Source organism: Larimichthys crocea, chromosome VI (genome assembly GCF_000972845.2).
Source record: "Larimichthys crocea isolate SSNF chromosome VI, L_crocea_2.0, whole genome shotgun sequence".
In the NCBI taxonomy this organism is placed as follows: domain Eukaryota; kingdom Metazoa; phylum Chordata; class Actinopteri; family Sciaenidae; genus Larimichthys; species Larimichthys crocea.
This window is the reverse complement of record NC_040016.1, coordinates 20,972,310-20,985,769: the sequence shown is the minus strand read 5'-3', so window position 1 is coordinate 20,985,769 and position 13,460 is coordinate 20,972,310.

Here is a 13,460-nt window from a genome sequence, read left to right as displayed (position 1 = left end):
AAACTGGTCCGTGTCAAACATGGAAACTTGGTCAGTGGCCAAACTAAGAGACTCTGTAGCCACCCCCATCCAGCATCATTTCTGGATACGCCTGTCTAATGTTTTGATGTGGTATTGAAGTCAGGTGACGTGCATTCACACTTTGAGTTCTCTGAAGAACCCTTTTATCCTTAAGGGGATTTAAGGTTCTTTGGGGAACTGTAAGCAAAAACAAAAGTGTTCTTTAAGTCACTTTTGCAGCGATGTGACCTGGTTATTAAAAACTTAACCAACAAAAGGACAGACTGACAGCTGAACACCTTTGAACAGCCTTTATTGGGAATCTGAAAGGAAAGGTTCTTTATAGTACTTTATAATAAATGGTTCTTTGAAGGACCAATGAATAAAAAAAGTTCCTTGCAGAACAGGGAAAAAAAGGTTCCCCTATGGCATAAAGAGTGAGACTGTCTACACATGCAGGAGAATGGATTGGTGGATGGATGGTTCAGTCAAACACGGGAAGTTCACCCATGAGACTGCTGTTTCTCAGCGTGCTTTATTTTGAAAATCTAAGTGGACAATGCATGTGTATTATTGCTAACTTCACTGAGGTGCCATGCACGTGCAACACTGACACAAGACGGGTATTTGCAGTGTCCTAGTTTGTCCCTTTTTGTGTCTCGTCCAACCTTTTTAAACCATTTAGTTTCTTTTAAGTTTGTGCTTCTACATTTTTTTCTTTTTCACTGTGCAGGTTCTTGGTGACATCTTTCAGCGTGGAAGACAACCGAGAAAATGGTTTAATTAAATCTCTTACTTGCATTTGTTGTAGTGTAGATATTGTAGAAATATTCTGTGGCCTTGATCCTGCTGGAAGATGAATAGAGTTGCAAGAAACTCAGAACTGACTCATTTATATGTGTGTGTGTGTGTGTGTGTGTGTGTGTGTTATGTCTAAGCTGACATCACCCTTAACTGTTTGTTCCTAGTCTCAACACCCACACGTTTGTGTTCTTGTATCCAACAATGACACAGTCTGTGATGGTCTCTGAGCGATGTATCTGCTAACCAGCAGTCAGCAGTTCTGTAATTGTGGAAAAAACGAATCGTTCACAGGTTTGATTTCTCTCACGTGCACGCTCTCAACACCTGTGTAGCATCACGAGTAAAGTCACCAAATGCTGCAGGCTTGCAAACACAGCGTCAACAGTAAAGTCTACCGCTTCTCCACAGAATAGCAAATGTACACATGTAGGCCTGTGTTGAAAAAAAACGATTTTCCGATTCTGAATCGATTTGCATATTAATTCCTTAAGATCGATTTGTACATCCAAAGATCGATTTAATTAAATTAAAATTTTAATTCATTTTCCACCGGTGAACTTTAACCCCACTAGTGGCGTCATTGAATTGAAACAGTTGTACACCGTGTTTAAACGACACTACGGCGTCTCACACATCGAGGTGCATTCAATGGCCGTCAGAATGACTATGATGAGTTCATGAATGTGGGAAAAATGGAAATTCACCAGAAATATAATAAAACTACAGACAAAAGAACACTCAAGGAAAACTCTACAACTCACAGCCACTTCTGTACGTTCTCTTAAAATAACTGAGGCGATCGCGGGTTACATTTGCAAAGATATGCGCCCGTATTCCGTTGTTGAAAACGAGGGCTTCAGGCGACCAAAAAAATGGTTTTAATAACACTAACCTGAATCTAGATTGGATCAATTCTTGGAATTTGAATCGATACCCAGCCCTATACACATGGAAAGAAATAAAACTAGAAAATTCCTGCAGAAATTTTGAGAGTGACGAGTGGGCTGTTGCCGGGGGTCTTAGCATGTTAGCAATTAGCATGTATTTAATTCTTAGTCATTTTAGACAGACGAGTTCAAATTAAGAGCCAATAACTGCTAAAATGGCCGTTTCAGCCCTAATCAGCACAGCGGTTACTAAATACACATATAGTCTTTTATTTTGAAGGGACTCTTATTTTGAAAATAGCCTCTCCCCTCTCTCCTTCTTCAGGAAGGCTTGAGGTTGCCAAGCAACCAGGACCACCTGCCGGCCCACGGTACTCGAATACGTTTTTAAGATTTTTCTCTCTGCTCCTCACTCTAGCTGATGATGTCACAAAATCAAACTTATCACCAGTTCATTCATATTCATGTTATTTTCTCAGCGATGACTTCAAACTTCAAAACCGACTGGACACTTTCAAACATACGCACACACAGAATGTTATTTGAAGATTGCCTCGGGCTGTTATACTGGACTGAAGGCTGTAAAATAATCATCATATTTATTAACAATATCAATATTGCATAACCCCTGATCCCAAAGTGTGACCTTGTGTGTGTTTGTGTGCACGTGTTGGGCAAGTTGAATTATTGGCTCTGTGGATGGAGAAGGGGTCGAAGAGATGAGACAAAACTGGGAAGAAATATCTGTGGGAAAAATAAAAAGACGGGGGCAGGAAAGAGACGAGCATGGACGCACAAGATCAAATGTTGTGATACACACTACAACTTTCTTTCTTTCTTCTGTTCTCTGCTTTAATAACGACACACACTCCATTACCTATAGCTGCCGCAGGCACATATGGGACTTACAGAGCAATAATTCATCTTTGTCATTTTTATAGACAACCTCACTGAGTTAATGATCCACACACACACACACCAGCAAACTAGAATACATGTCACACAGACATGTATACTCTCCATTGCCTGATGCTGGCATTTTAACATGCATACACACCTTTGTAAACTACACAACCAGATGCACAGAAAGGTACACACACATACACACTTCAGCAGAAAGAAAGAAAGTGTCAGAAAAAGAGAGAGAGAGAACAACGTCAGGTGGAAAAGAAAGCCTGAAGGCCATCAGTGGCAAAAAAGCAGCACAATGTCTTTTTATAGGTGCTCAGATTATCATCACTGGTCAAGTGGAGCACCGGAGTGCAGAACACGGCAAGCGGGCGTTGCCATGGCAATTGTTATTGCACTTATTATTGCAGCATTTTTTTTTTTTCCAAATTTGGTAGAATTTGTTCTTTTGAATCCTTCAAAGAAAAAAATGAAGTCAACTTTTCTATTTTGGATATTTTCAGAGTTTCCAATACCAATCATCAAATGTAGGTGGCACCTTCTAGTGATTTTACTTGCTGCTAGAAGAACACACATCTGCCTGATGTTTTTCTCCTTGTTGAGCTGTAGAAATGTCTCTGGCATCCATTAAGTGATGTCTAAAATGCAGTTTAAAGGGGGCATCTGTTTGTCATCAGGAGACGTGACAGTGCGAAGCGGTGTGTCATCAGCATAGCTATGAAAATCTACGCCGTGTCGCAGCATGTAAAGGTTAAAAAAAGAGTAGGACCTAACATTGAACCTTGTGGAACACCACGATCAAATTTATAGCTTGAAGAACATTCTCCGACACTAAGATAGGATCTAAATCAGTAAAAAAAAGTTTCACTGCAGTGTGGAATTGTAACTTGTAACCTTCTGGGACTAATTTATCTAAGTTTGGACAGTTTGACCGTCTGGGTGGCTGGTTTTTGTGTTGCAAGCTTTTCCTTACACAAGCGGGGTTAATCTTAATCTTAATCTTTTTTTGTGATTCAAATGTTTTATTGCATTTCACATTTTACAAGATTAAACTAAGAGAACATTGGAAGAACAACAACAAGAAAAATAAATAAAAATTAATAAATAATAAAAATAATAATATAAAAGATAAAAGATGCACCATCTTATTTTGACAATAAAACATTTTTCCACTTTCTCATTATCATCTGCTTGCCAATCATTATACTTGTCTGGATCCAGTTGGTTAAGGGTTTCACAATATGGGCCAAGGGTTTAGGGTCACCTAATATGTAAAGACTGGAGGAGAACTCAAAATCCACTCTTATGACCTCTGTGATAGTTTCATGAACCCTTTTCCAAAATGCCTGAATCTTTGGGCATGACCATAGGGCATGTATTAGGGTACCCAACTCGCCTACACATCTAATCTTAATCTTAATCTTAAAAGATTACAGGAGCTAAAGTTATATCATGTCTTTGTCATCTCTATCCATTTGCGTTCTCTGTGGATTATTCAGAATCTGAAACACAATGGTTTGTATTTGTTTCCATTTACAAACATGAAGTGATTTGAAATTCCTGTCTGGTGGCACTAATCCTCCAGTCAAGTGTTTTTTTTTGTAATTTGGGTGAAGTGACTCTAAAGCCACAAACTGAAAAGGGTATTAAGAAGCATCTCGTCCACTTCATCCCTCTCGCTGCTGCCAAACTAAACTGCAAACCTGTTGAGAACACTGAGTATCGAGACCCCTTCCTCCTCACGCGGATATGTTAATGCGGTGACAGGGTTGTTTACGAGTGGATCTTTATCACCTCTCTATCAGTTTGTCTCAGCGTTCCTCTCGCTCTGCCAGTCAGAGCTTGTTTTCTTTACCTCCATGCATCGGGCCAGTTTGCAGGTTACACTGTCACTGCCTCTCCATGTCCGACCGTCATCTGAGCAGCAGAGCTTGTTACCCTGCAGCAGCAGCAGCAGCAGCACACTTTCCTCCTCCGGTTGTCTGTCTGTCCTCATGCCTCAGTCTGCTGTGAAGGAAAGTGCTGTATTTTTTTTTTTGTTTTTGTTTTTTTGAGTTTGTCAAATAGTAAATTGGCGTTGCTGCTCGCACTCTCTGTCTATATCTATATAAATCCCTGCAATTTATTTCTTTACTGTCTGGTAAAATTGCTCTTGAAAACTACCACGACTTGATTTGAGCAATCCAGCTTATTACAGCTGTTTCACTTAATTTTACACAATTTTACTCTGTACATCTGTCTCCCACACACACACACACACACACACACACACACACACACACAGATGCCTGTTTAAGATTGAAGCAGTCACGCCGAAGAAAGTAACAGTAAGCTTCTGTGATACTCTCTCTTTCTTTATTTTCTGTCTCGTTCCCGTGCGCTCTCACTCAGATCCGGCCTCATCAGAATGAGTTGCCATCTAGTTTGAAGTTTTTGAAACAAGAGCGGTGCATTAGATTAGCTTTATCTGATATAAAATTCCCTCTAAAGTGATGCCGTCTGCGCTCGGCGGCGGCGACGGCGGCGTCTCCTTTCTCCGGCTGCTTTTTTTGAGTCATTTTGTCTGACAAAACGATGCTCGGCGCATTATGCATGATGCATCATGCGTCTGATGTTTGGTTCTTTCTGCTGCACTCTGGGTATGTGTGTGGAAAAAGGTTATGATCATACGAGACAAATCATGTCATGGTAACTGCAAATAAAGAATTTAGGTGAACTATCACAGCTCTTGGAGTTAAGACGTAGATCTTCAGTAGATTTGGTGCTGCATGCAACACTTTAGCTGCATGCTGTTGAGCAAATGGATATTCCTTTTGCTGTATTGCACAGATGGCGAAAAAGATTAAGCTGCGCATGTGTACATGAATATACACAGACATGCAAGCAGTAAATAGACACCTTCATTCAAATTCAAATTAAAGGACACCTTTATATTACTATTTACTTCTTGCATGTCTGTGTATGTATGTATGTATGTATATATATATATGTATGTACAGTATCTCTTCCTCCCACTGTTTGTCCCCATCTTCTGCTCTTTGTTGTTACTTTCTTTCTTGTGTTAATTTCCTCAGTTCAGGGTTATATTAAATGTCAGATCTCTCTGCAGCAACTTCTTTGTGTGTTTTTGTGTGTGTGTGCGTATGCGCATAGGTGTGTAGATATGCACACGTATGCTCGTGCACACACACACACTAACACACTGATCTTTGCTTACAGTCTCTACTTACTTTCTCCGATTAAAAATACATCTTGACAGCCAACACCAGGAGAGAGAGAGAGAAACAAAGACAAAAGGTGTGTCTTTACTCCTGCTGTGTTTGTATTCTTTTCGTTAGGCTGTAAAAAGCTTTCAACTAAATTCTGTCTAGTCATTCATATCCCATGTCTCACCGTATGATGGTGAAGAACCAGTTTATTTACACGCTGTGCACAATAATTGGCATTCTTTTCTTTCTTTTCTTTTTTCAAAGTGTATATAACAGTTAAAGACTCTTTACGGCACACACTGTGCAACACCAGAGGAGATTTAGAGGTAAATCTATCGCATTGTTTTGCAGAGTGTTCCTTCACAACAAATGGAGCTCATGATTTTTTTAAAGGCCTTATGGGGTGCAGTGTGAGAGGCAGATGGAAAAAAATCCCCTCCAATGTGTTTATCCAAAAGAGAAAACTTTCTTACTTACTTAAACTAACGGTGCACACTGAGGTTGCTTTTGTTTAGAATTACAAAATCCTGTATATAGCGTCTTATTAAAGGCGGCAAGCCGAACCTTAAAGTGATTCTCTTGGTATAAAGCGTAGGAAAACACATCTGACAGCTGAGAAATGGAGCTTTATTTATCAGTTTTAGGGGATAAAACTGTGTGAAAGCTGATTTACCTGGAAGAGTTTGCGTATCGTGGTCACCAAGGACAAACTGACACGTTCAGTTTTGGGGTTGCAGAGCTCGACGGCCGTATTTTGACTTTATTGCTGCTGCTTTCGTTCTCAGCTTCTCTTGTTCTGCTTGTCTTCGTCTCATAAATCTCTCTTGTTTCTTTTACCTCCCAGTGATCTCTTTCTTTCACCCTTTCTCAGACTCGTAACCCCGACTCCTCACACACAGACATACTCCTGTGTGCACTGAAACACACACTGCCTTCATAAGCCACATTTACCATAAAGAGATTCCTCCATAGGCTAATGTACTCCGTTAAGCTTTGCGAGCCTAAGTAAGCACTCTGAAATTAGTGTTGGAGTCAGTCGCAGCGTACAAAAGCTTCACTTCCAGCCGTCTGACACTGAATAAATCTGGCTGCATGTGCCCTGTGATACTGAGCTCCTTAATAGGAGTCAATGAACTCTGCCCAAAGCCCCGTTGAGAAGCTCCATATTCAGACAGTTTGCCTGAATAATAATCATCACTGCTGTCAGTTTCTAACAATGCAGATAACTACAGAGTGAAGACAGTCAAACTAATAGTATAACTACCATCCAGCAGTAGTTCTATTATATTTCATATTATCTCTGCACATTTCCGCAGCCTCGGGGTCAGCATCACATTTCCAGCAGCCAAGTTTCAGACTGGAAGCACTTTGATTTGATTGGATCCTTCAGCAGAATCCGACTATGTTTAAAATTTTGACTTTCTGCTGCTGATGAATTGCAAACCATGTTCATACCTTTGAGGGAGCAGAGAGCAGCAGAGTCCAAAAAAGGAGAAAACTATTGTATCGGCTGTGTCGCACCATTTTATTTTTTTGTGTTTAAGTTTTGTGAGATCGGAGCATGTTCTCCTGAAATGAACCTTAAGTAGCAAGCGTGCAAGTACTAATATTGTAGCAGATTCTCTTCAAACAGCAGCAATGACCCGATAAGAAGCCATCATGTCACAACTGTCTGATAACAATCCCACAATGCAGGGTGTCGTATTTTAGAAATGCAATCTAATCTGCGTCTCTGCGTGATTCTGAGTGATGACTAAAATATGCAAAGGTATGAATTGATTGTTTTAAACTGAATGCAGTCTGACGGAGGACTGAGAGTCGAGTGAACCTGTGAACCCTCAGCATGAAAGCAGGGCCGATGAACAATCAGGCTGGCAGTGGAGAAAGATCACATTTAATCATGTTTGCAGACGCACCTGCTGCCTCCTCTCACATTCATGAAGCTAACCGAGCCGAGCAGCTACAGTTATCCCCTGCTGTGACTTCTGCACTCATGTTCTCACATGAAAAATACCAAAATTACCAGATACAACTTTTGTCTAGACTGAACTTGTGACTGACTGTGTGAATCATACCTCTTCAGAGAGTTTATAGACTTTCAGATAGGCATTGCAAAATGAAAAAGTTCAGTTTTATTTGCCATATGTAGGACAACACAGTCAACAGTACAGCCAAATGTATGTATGTAAAAAACATGTGTCCCTGCTCCTTTTACTTTCACCATTTCAACGTCACTTTTCCTGCCCGCTCAATTGTTGCACACTGCCATGAGGAGCTACAGTACTCGACATTACACTAACGTTATGCTACTCACTACTCTAACGTGTATAAACTTGAACGTTAACTCTTACGTAGATGTCCTTTGAAGAATGATTTGCTGCGCTAGTCAATGACTCAAAGCGTAAAGTCCAAAATAACGTTGTGTGCACCGCTACTTAATGAATATCAGGGAAACTTGGAGTTATTTTTGATCAGGATTTGTCCTTTAACGTCCACATAAAACAAATTTCGAGGACTGCATTCTTCCACTTACGTAACATCGCCAAAATCAGAAGCATCGTGTCTCAAGCGGATGCAGAAAAACTAGTCCACGCATTTGTTACTTGACTGGACTATTGTAAGTCTTTGTTATCAGGCTGCTCTAATAAGTCTCTTAGGACTTTGCAGTTAATTCAGAATGCTGCTGCACGTGTTCTGACAGGAACCAAGATCAGAGATCACATCTCTCCCATTTTGGCTTCCTTGCATTGGCTACCTATTAAATCTAGAATAGAATTTAAAATTCTTCTCCTTACTTACAAAGCTCTCCATGGTCAGGCACCATCTTATCTAAAAGAGCTCATAATACCTTATTACCCCTCTAGAACACTGCGCTCTCAGGACGCTGGGTTCCTTGTGGTTCCTATAGTCTCCAAAAGTAGATTGGGAGCCAGAGCTTTCAGCTATCAGGCTCCTCTTCTGTGGAACAAACTACCTTTCTGGGTTCGGGAGGCAGACACGGTCAACACTTTTAAGAGTAGACTTAAGACTTTCTTTTTTGATAAAGCTTATAGTTAGGGCTGGCTCAGGTCATCCCTTAGTTTTGCTGCCATAGGATTATTTCCTATCTCTCAGTTACTGCACCTGTTAGAATGTCAGTTGGAAATGCTGACAGAGAGAGAGAGAAAATGCTGAGACCACCCCTCGAACAGGAAGGATTTCTGGCCAAACCGTATTTCCAATCATTGAACCGAAATCACTGGGAGCATCCTGAGCCCTTCCTGAACGTCTACATAGTTATTTTGTGTTGATAAAGTGAAGAAATGTGACCTTTAGAGCGATTCAAAGAAACGTTACTTCTGCTTTCCTCCACAAATGTTCCCGCCTTTTTAACTCGGCAGTCTATGGGGCTGTGGATGGGTGTTGCGTGGGCACTCGCCACAAATAAAAAGATACGAAGAAAGAGGACAATAATGGTTTCTGAAAAATATTTGAGATATGGCCTGGAGAGTCATATTTTCTCGATTTTACACATCTCAAAAGGATTATATTTATTTTGTTCTGTCAGTGGTTATGCACACCAAATCACTCCATGGGATGTCTAATAGCTGAAAGGAGACACATTGTAGAGTATAAACTAATAAAGAGAAAGAGCTTTTTCTTTGAATTACCGTCCTGGAGGGGGGCATGTTTGCGGTTGACCAGAGCAGACACATCCAGTATTATAATGAGAGTATCAAAACATCAGACACTGTGTCTGCAATTTAATTACTATTATTCTGTTAACAAGTCCATTGTAATGGTGGATGACTGGAAGCAGCCCGAAGACAAAGTGTAAGTCAAGGAAAAAATATTTACAAAGTTCTTTCATGTTAATGCACTTTAAACAGTCCTTCTTTTATTAATGCACTTCACACATGAATAATTCACAAAATTGTTTTTCACTCAATTACTCAAAGACTGTACTACTCCTAAGGCTTTTAGGACTTTAATTATTTAATATCGCTGTGTAGCAATTTCAGTATTGTTGTATGGTTGGGCAAAGATTGTGGTCACGGTTAAATAATAGAGAAGAATGAATGAATAAATAAGTTATACCTGTCAACGTGTGTATTAGACGGGATGTAATACCAGTGTGTTGCTGTCAAAGAAAAAGCTCCATACTTTTCAAAGCACCGTCACTGGAGGTCGGGGTGGGTGGATGGTTCGACAAAAAGACTGCAAGACTGGAGTCCAATTTACTCACTATAAGTGCATAACAGACAATCAAAACAGTATCAGGCTTAGTCATCACTGAATATATGTTTTGTGTCACTATAATGAAGACTGCTGCCTTATCGTAACATTACTTACTGCATGCTGACAATAATCTGAAGAGCTCAAAAGTCAAGCAAGAAGATTTTTTTTGTGATTTACCGCCTCTAGTTTCAGAGTTTAATATGTACAGTTGTACACATATTGTACATGTTGTGTATATATATATATGTTATGATTACATTACTGACATTGAAAAACTAGTCTGTCTTTAAACATTTATTTCACCAAGCTCTCGCCCACGACTAAAATTTAGTCCCAGATTTATCTCTTGTTTTCCTCCTCGGCCTCGTCACCTCTATCATTATGTCCACTGACGCTCCTGAGTGCCTGCTTGTCCAGCTCAGGTTCTGGCATGACACTGGCTCCGCCCACCGTAAACACTCGCCTGAACGCGTTTGCTTCGTGGTGTGGTGGTAACACTAACACTCCCCCAGTGCACTAAGCTCACAGTCCAGGCAACCCGGCTGACAAACATATATAGCATCAACATGGTTTTAAACCAGTTATTTCATGATTGAAAATGTTGCTTTATTTTTGGGGTAATCAGACAGCGGATTATTTGCCATCAGTGTTCAATATCACAGCAAATGATCCACTGAAACCAATTTTTAACTTTTCAAGCTTTGAAGCCATTTTCTCTGTGACTAGAATCTGCCTTTCATCCTTGTAGACGTAGGCTTTTAGCTTTTTTTAATCTTATTCTCTTTCCTCCTGTGGTTTCCAGTTCTGTCTTTTCTATTCCTTATACGCCTCTCCCCATTGCCCTTCCATCCCGCTGTCCTCACCTCCCCTCCCTTTTTAACCGCCCTTGGTGATTTCTGAAGGCTAGTCAGCAAAAAGACTCTTCACTTTAACTTCATTATGTCCAATTAGGTGCCTTGTCTTTCAGTAGAGTTCATGGTGGGGAACAGGTGTGGGACCAAGCAGCTGCTTCAGGTTTAAAATTAACAGCATCATTTTATTTCTTCTTCACTTCTTCTTTTGTTTGCTACTGTCACGATTCTGCATTTGATGCCAACAAAACATTCATATAAAATGCAGTTTAACTTGGTCCATTTGATGTAGCACTTATTGATGTAGACCCTAACCCTACTGAATGTGGAAAGCCCAGTAATCAATCCAACCATCCATCCATAATATATAACTGCTTATTTTTCGCAGGGTTGCAGGGCCACTGGATCCGATCCCAGCTGACATTGGGCGAGAGGTGGACTCTGGAAAGGTCACCGGTTCATCGCAGGGCAGGCCAGTAATGGAATAACTACTTTTCACATGATTATTCTTACCTTACTGCTGAATTGCTTTTTGAATTATTTATATCCCTTTCCAGGGTTTTGCACCTGACAACAGGCCCAGCAATCAAAGCAGGCAGTTGTATTCTCTTTATTCATATTTTCACCTTCCAACCCAGAATGAGGATCTTTGTGATCAGTACATTAAGTTTCATCCATAACACTTATGTTAATATTACCATACAATGAGCCTTTTATAACTCGGGTCCTCCATGTTAAGTCTTTGTGAGGCCCCGTTGCTTTTTTTGTGACCACCATATTTTCTTCTCTACACTAGGAAGGAGAAGGTGAGGTGACAGAGTTGCAATCAGCAACTTTAAATAATTTCCCCCTGGGATTATCAAAGTATTTCTGATTCTGATTCTGATTGTGTCACTGAATCCTACATACCGGTCCTTTTAAGGTTTTAAATTTAAAGCGAATCCAAGAACAATATTTGTCACGAAAGAACTTTATACTGTACGTGATGAAATTCCGTTTAAAAAATGCATAAAACAAACAAACAGCAGCAGTTAGCAGACGGTATAGATCACTGCAGGCTGAAGAAAATGCAGTATTTAAATTCTTATAATATAATAAGCAGGTCGGGAGGTTCGATCCCCTTAAATAAAAACATACCTGCCATAATTTGACGTAATTTGTACTCTTGGGAACACTGCCTATAACTTTTATTCATTCGGTTAGTAACCCACTGGTTTGTAGCCAAAGGTATGATCGGAATTTGTAAAACCATTTTTGTGAAATAAGAGCACTAAATAGATAAAAAGGTAAGCAAACTAGATGCCTGTAACTTTTCGGACAGATCTTCGCTGCTTCTTTTAGGCACATGTATCAAATACAGTGAAATGTAACCCAACATGAAAACTGTGGCCCGTGCCGCTACAGAGGCACTGCGGCAATCTCCGAACTCGTCCCTTTCTGTTTCCGCAGCATAGGTGAGATTTCCCATATGTCTTCATTTTGTGTCCAACTCCACGGAAACCGAGCAGAAGTGGATGGGAGTGGAGCTGATGGATTGCACCCTGGGTCACGCATGACTTAGCATCTCGTTTGCTTCCACCCGGCTAGCAGAGCGAGTGGAACAATGGCAGGATTTACGCAGACACCGAGAGGTAAATGAGCTGACTGTTTCTGTTGAGGTCACAGCTTTTTTTTCTTTCTTTGGAGGTGACTGGGTTTTATATCTTCGGTGATAACAGACGATGTGCTTCACTTTGATGCCAGCTGTTCATTTCGTACAAATATGTTAATGCAGAAAGGGTGAAGTACTCTGATACTCTGAATTCTGATGAGTGATAATTAGTGGTATTGTGGATTTTATGTGTTAAAAGTTGTCAGTATTTACAAAGGCATCATGGCTGATGAAAAGGTTTTTTTGTTTTTTTACTTCTTTGCTTTTCAACCAATTTAACGCATGGATGTTTGGCAGTTTTGTCACATTTACCATCAAATGTTCCAACAAGCCTGTCAAAACAAACGGGGCTAAATACATACGATTATGTGATCGATGACTAAACCACGTGTATGCACAAACATCAAGTATAAAGCACACTAGGGCTGCCACAAACGATTATTTTGATAGTCGACTAATCACCGATTATTTTTTCGATTAGTCGACTAATCGGATCATACGTAAAAACCCTCGAGTGTTTCCATGCCGACCCAGAGCCGCCGCTGAGGAAATGTGCCCGGCGGAGGCCAGCCAGCGCCGGGGAGAGCCGAGCCGATTACCACTACTGTGCATGTGTGTAGGTGTGTGTGTGACAGAAAGGCAGACGCGGCAGTGGAAGCTGCAGCCGCAGTTTTGAGAGAAACTACAACTAAATTAGTTGTCGACGATTTTGTTCGTCGACATAATCGTGACTAATCGACTAAGCGCGGCAGTCCTGAAGCACACTGAGTTCTGGTTTTACCAATCTTAATCATTGTGGAACCCTTTTGCCAGCACACCTGCCTGTTCCACCACTTATTCCACCTGTTCATGAAAAGAAAGGCAAAGGCTGTCCCTATATTCAGCTACAGGCAGCTCATACATGAGGGAGATTTATATGAAATAAGGATTT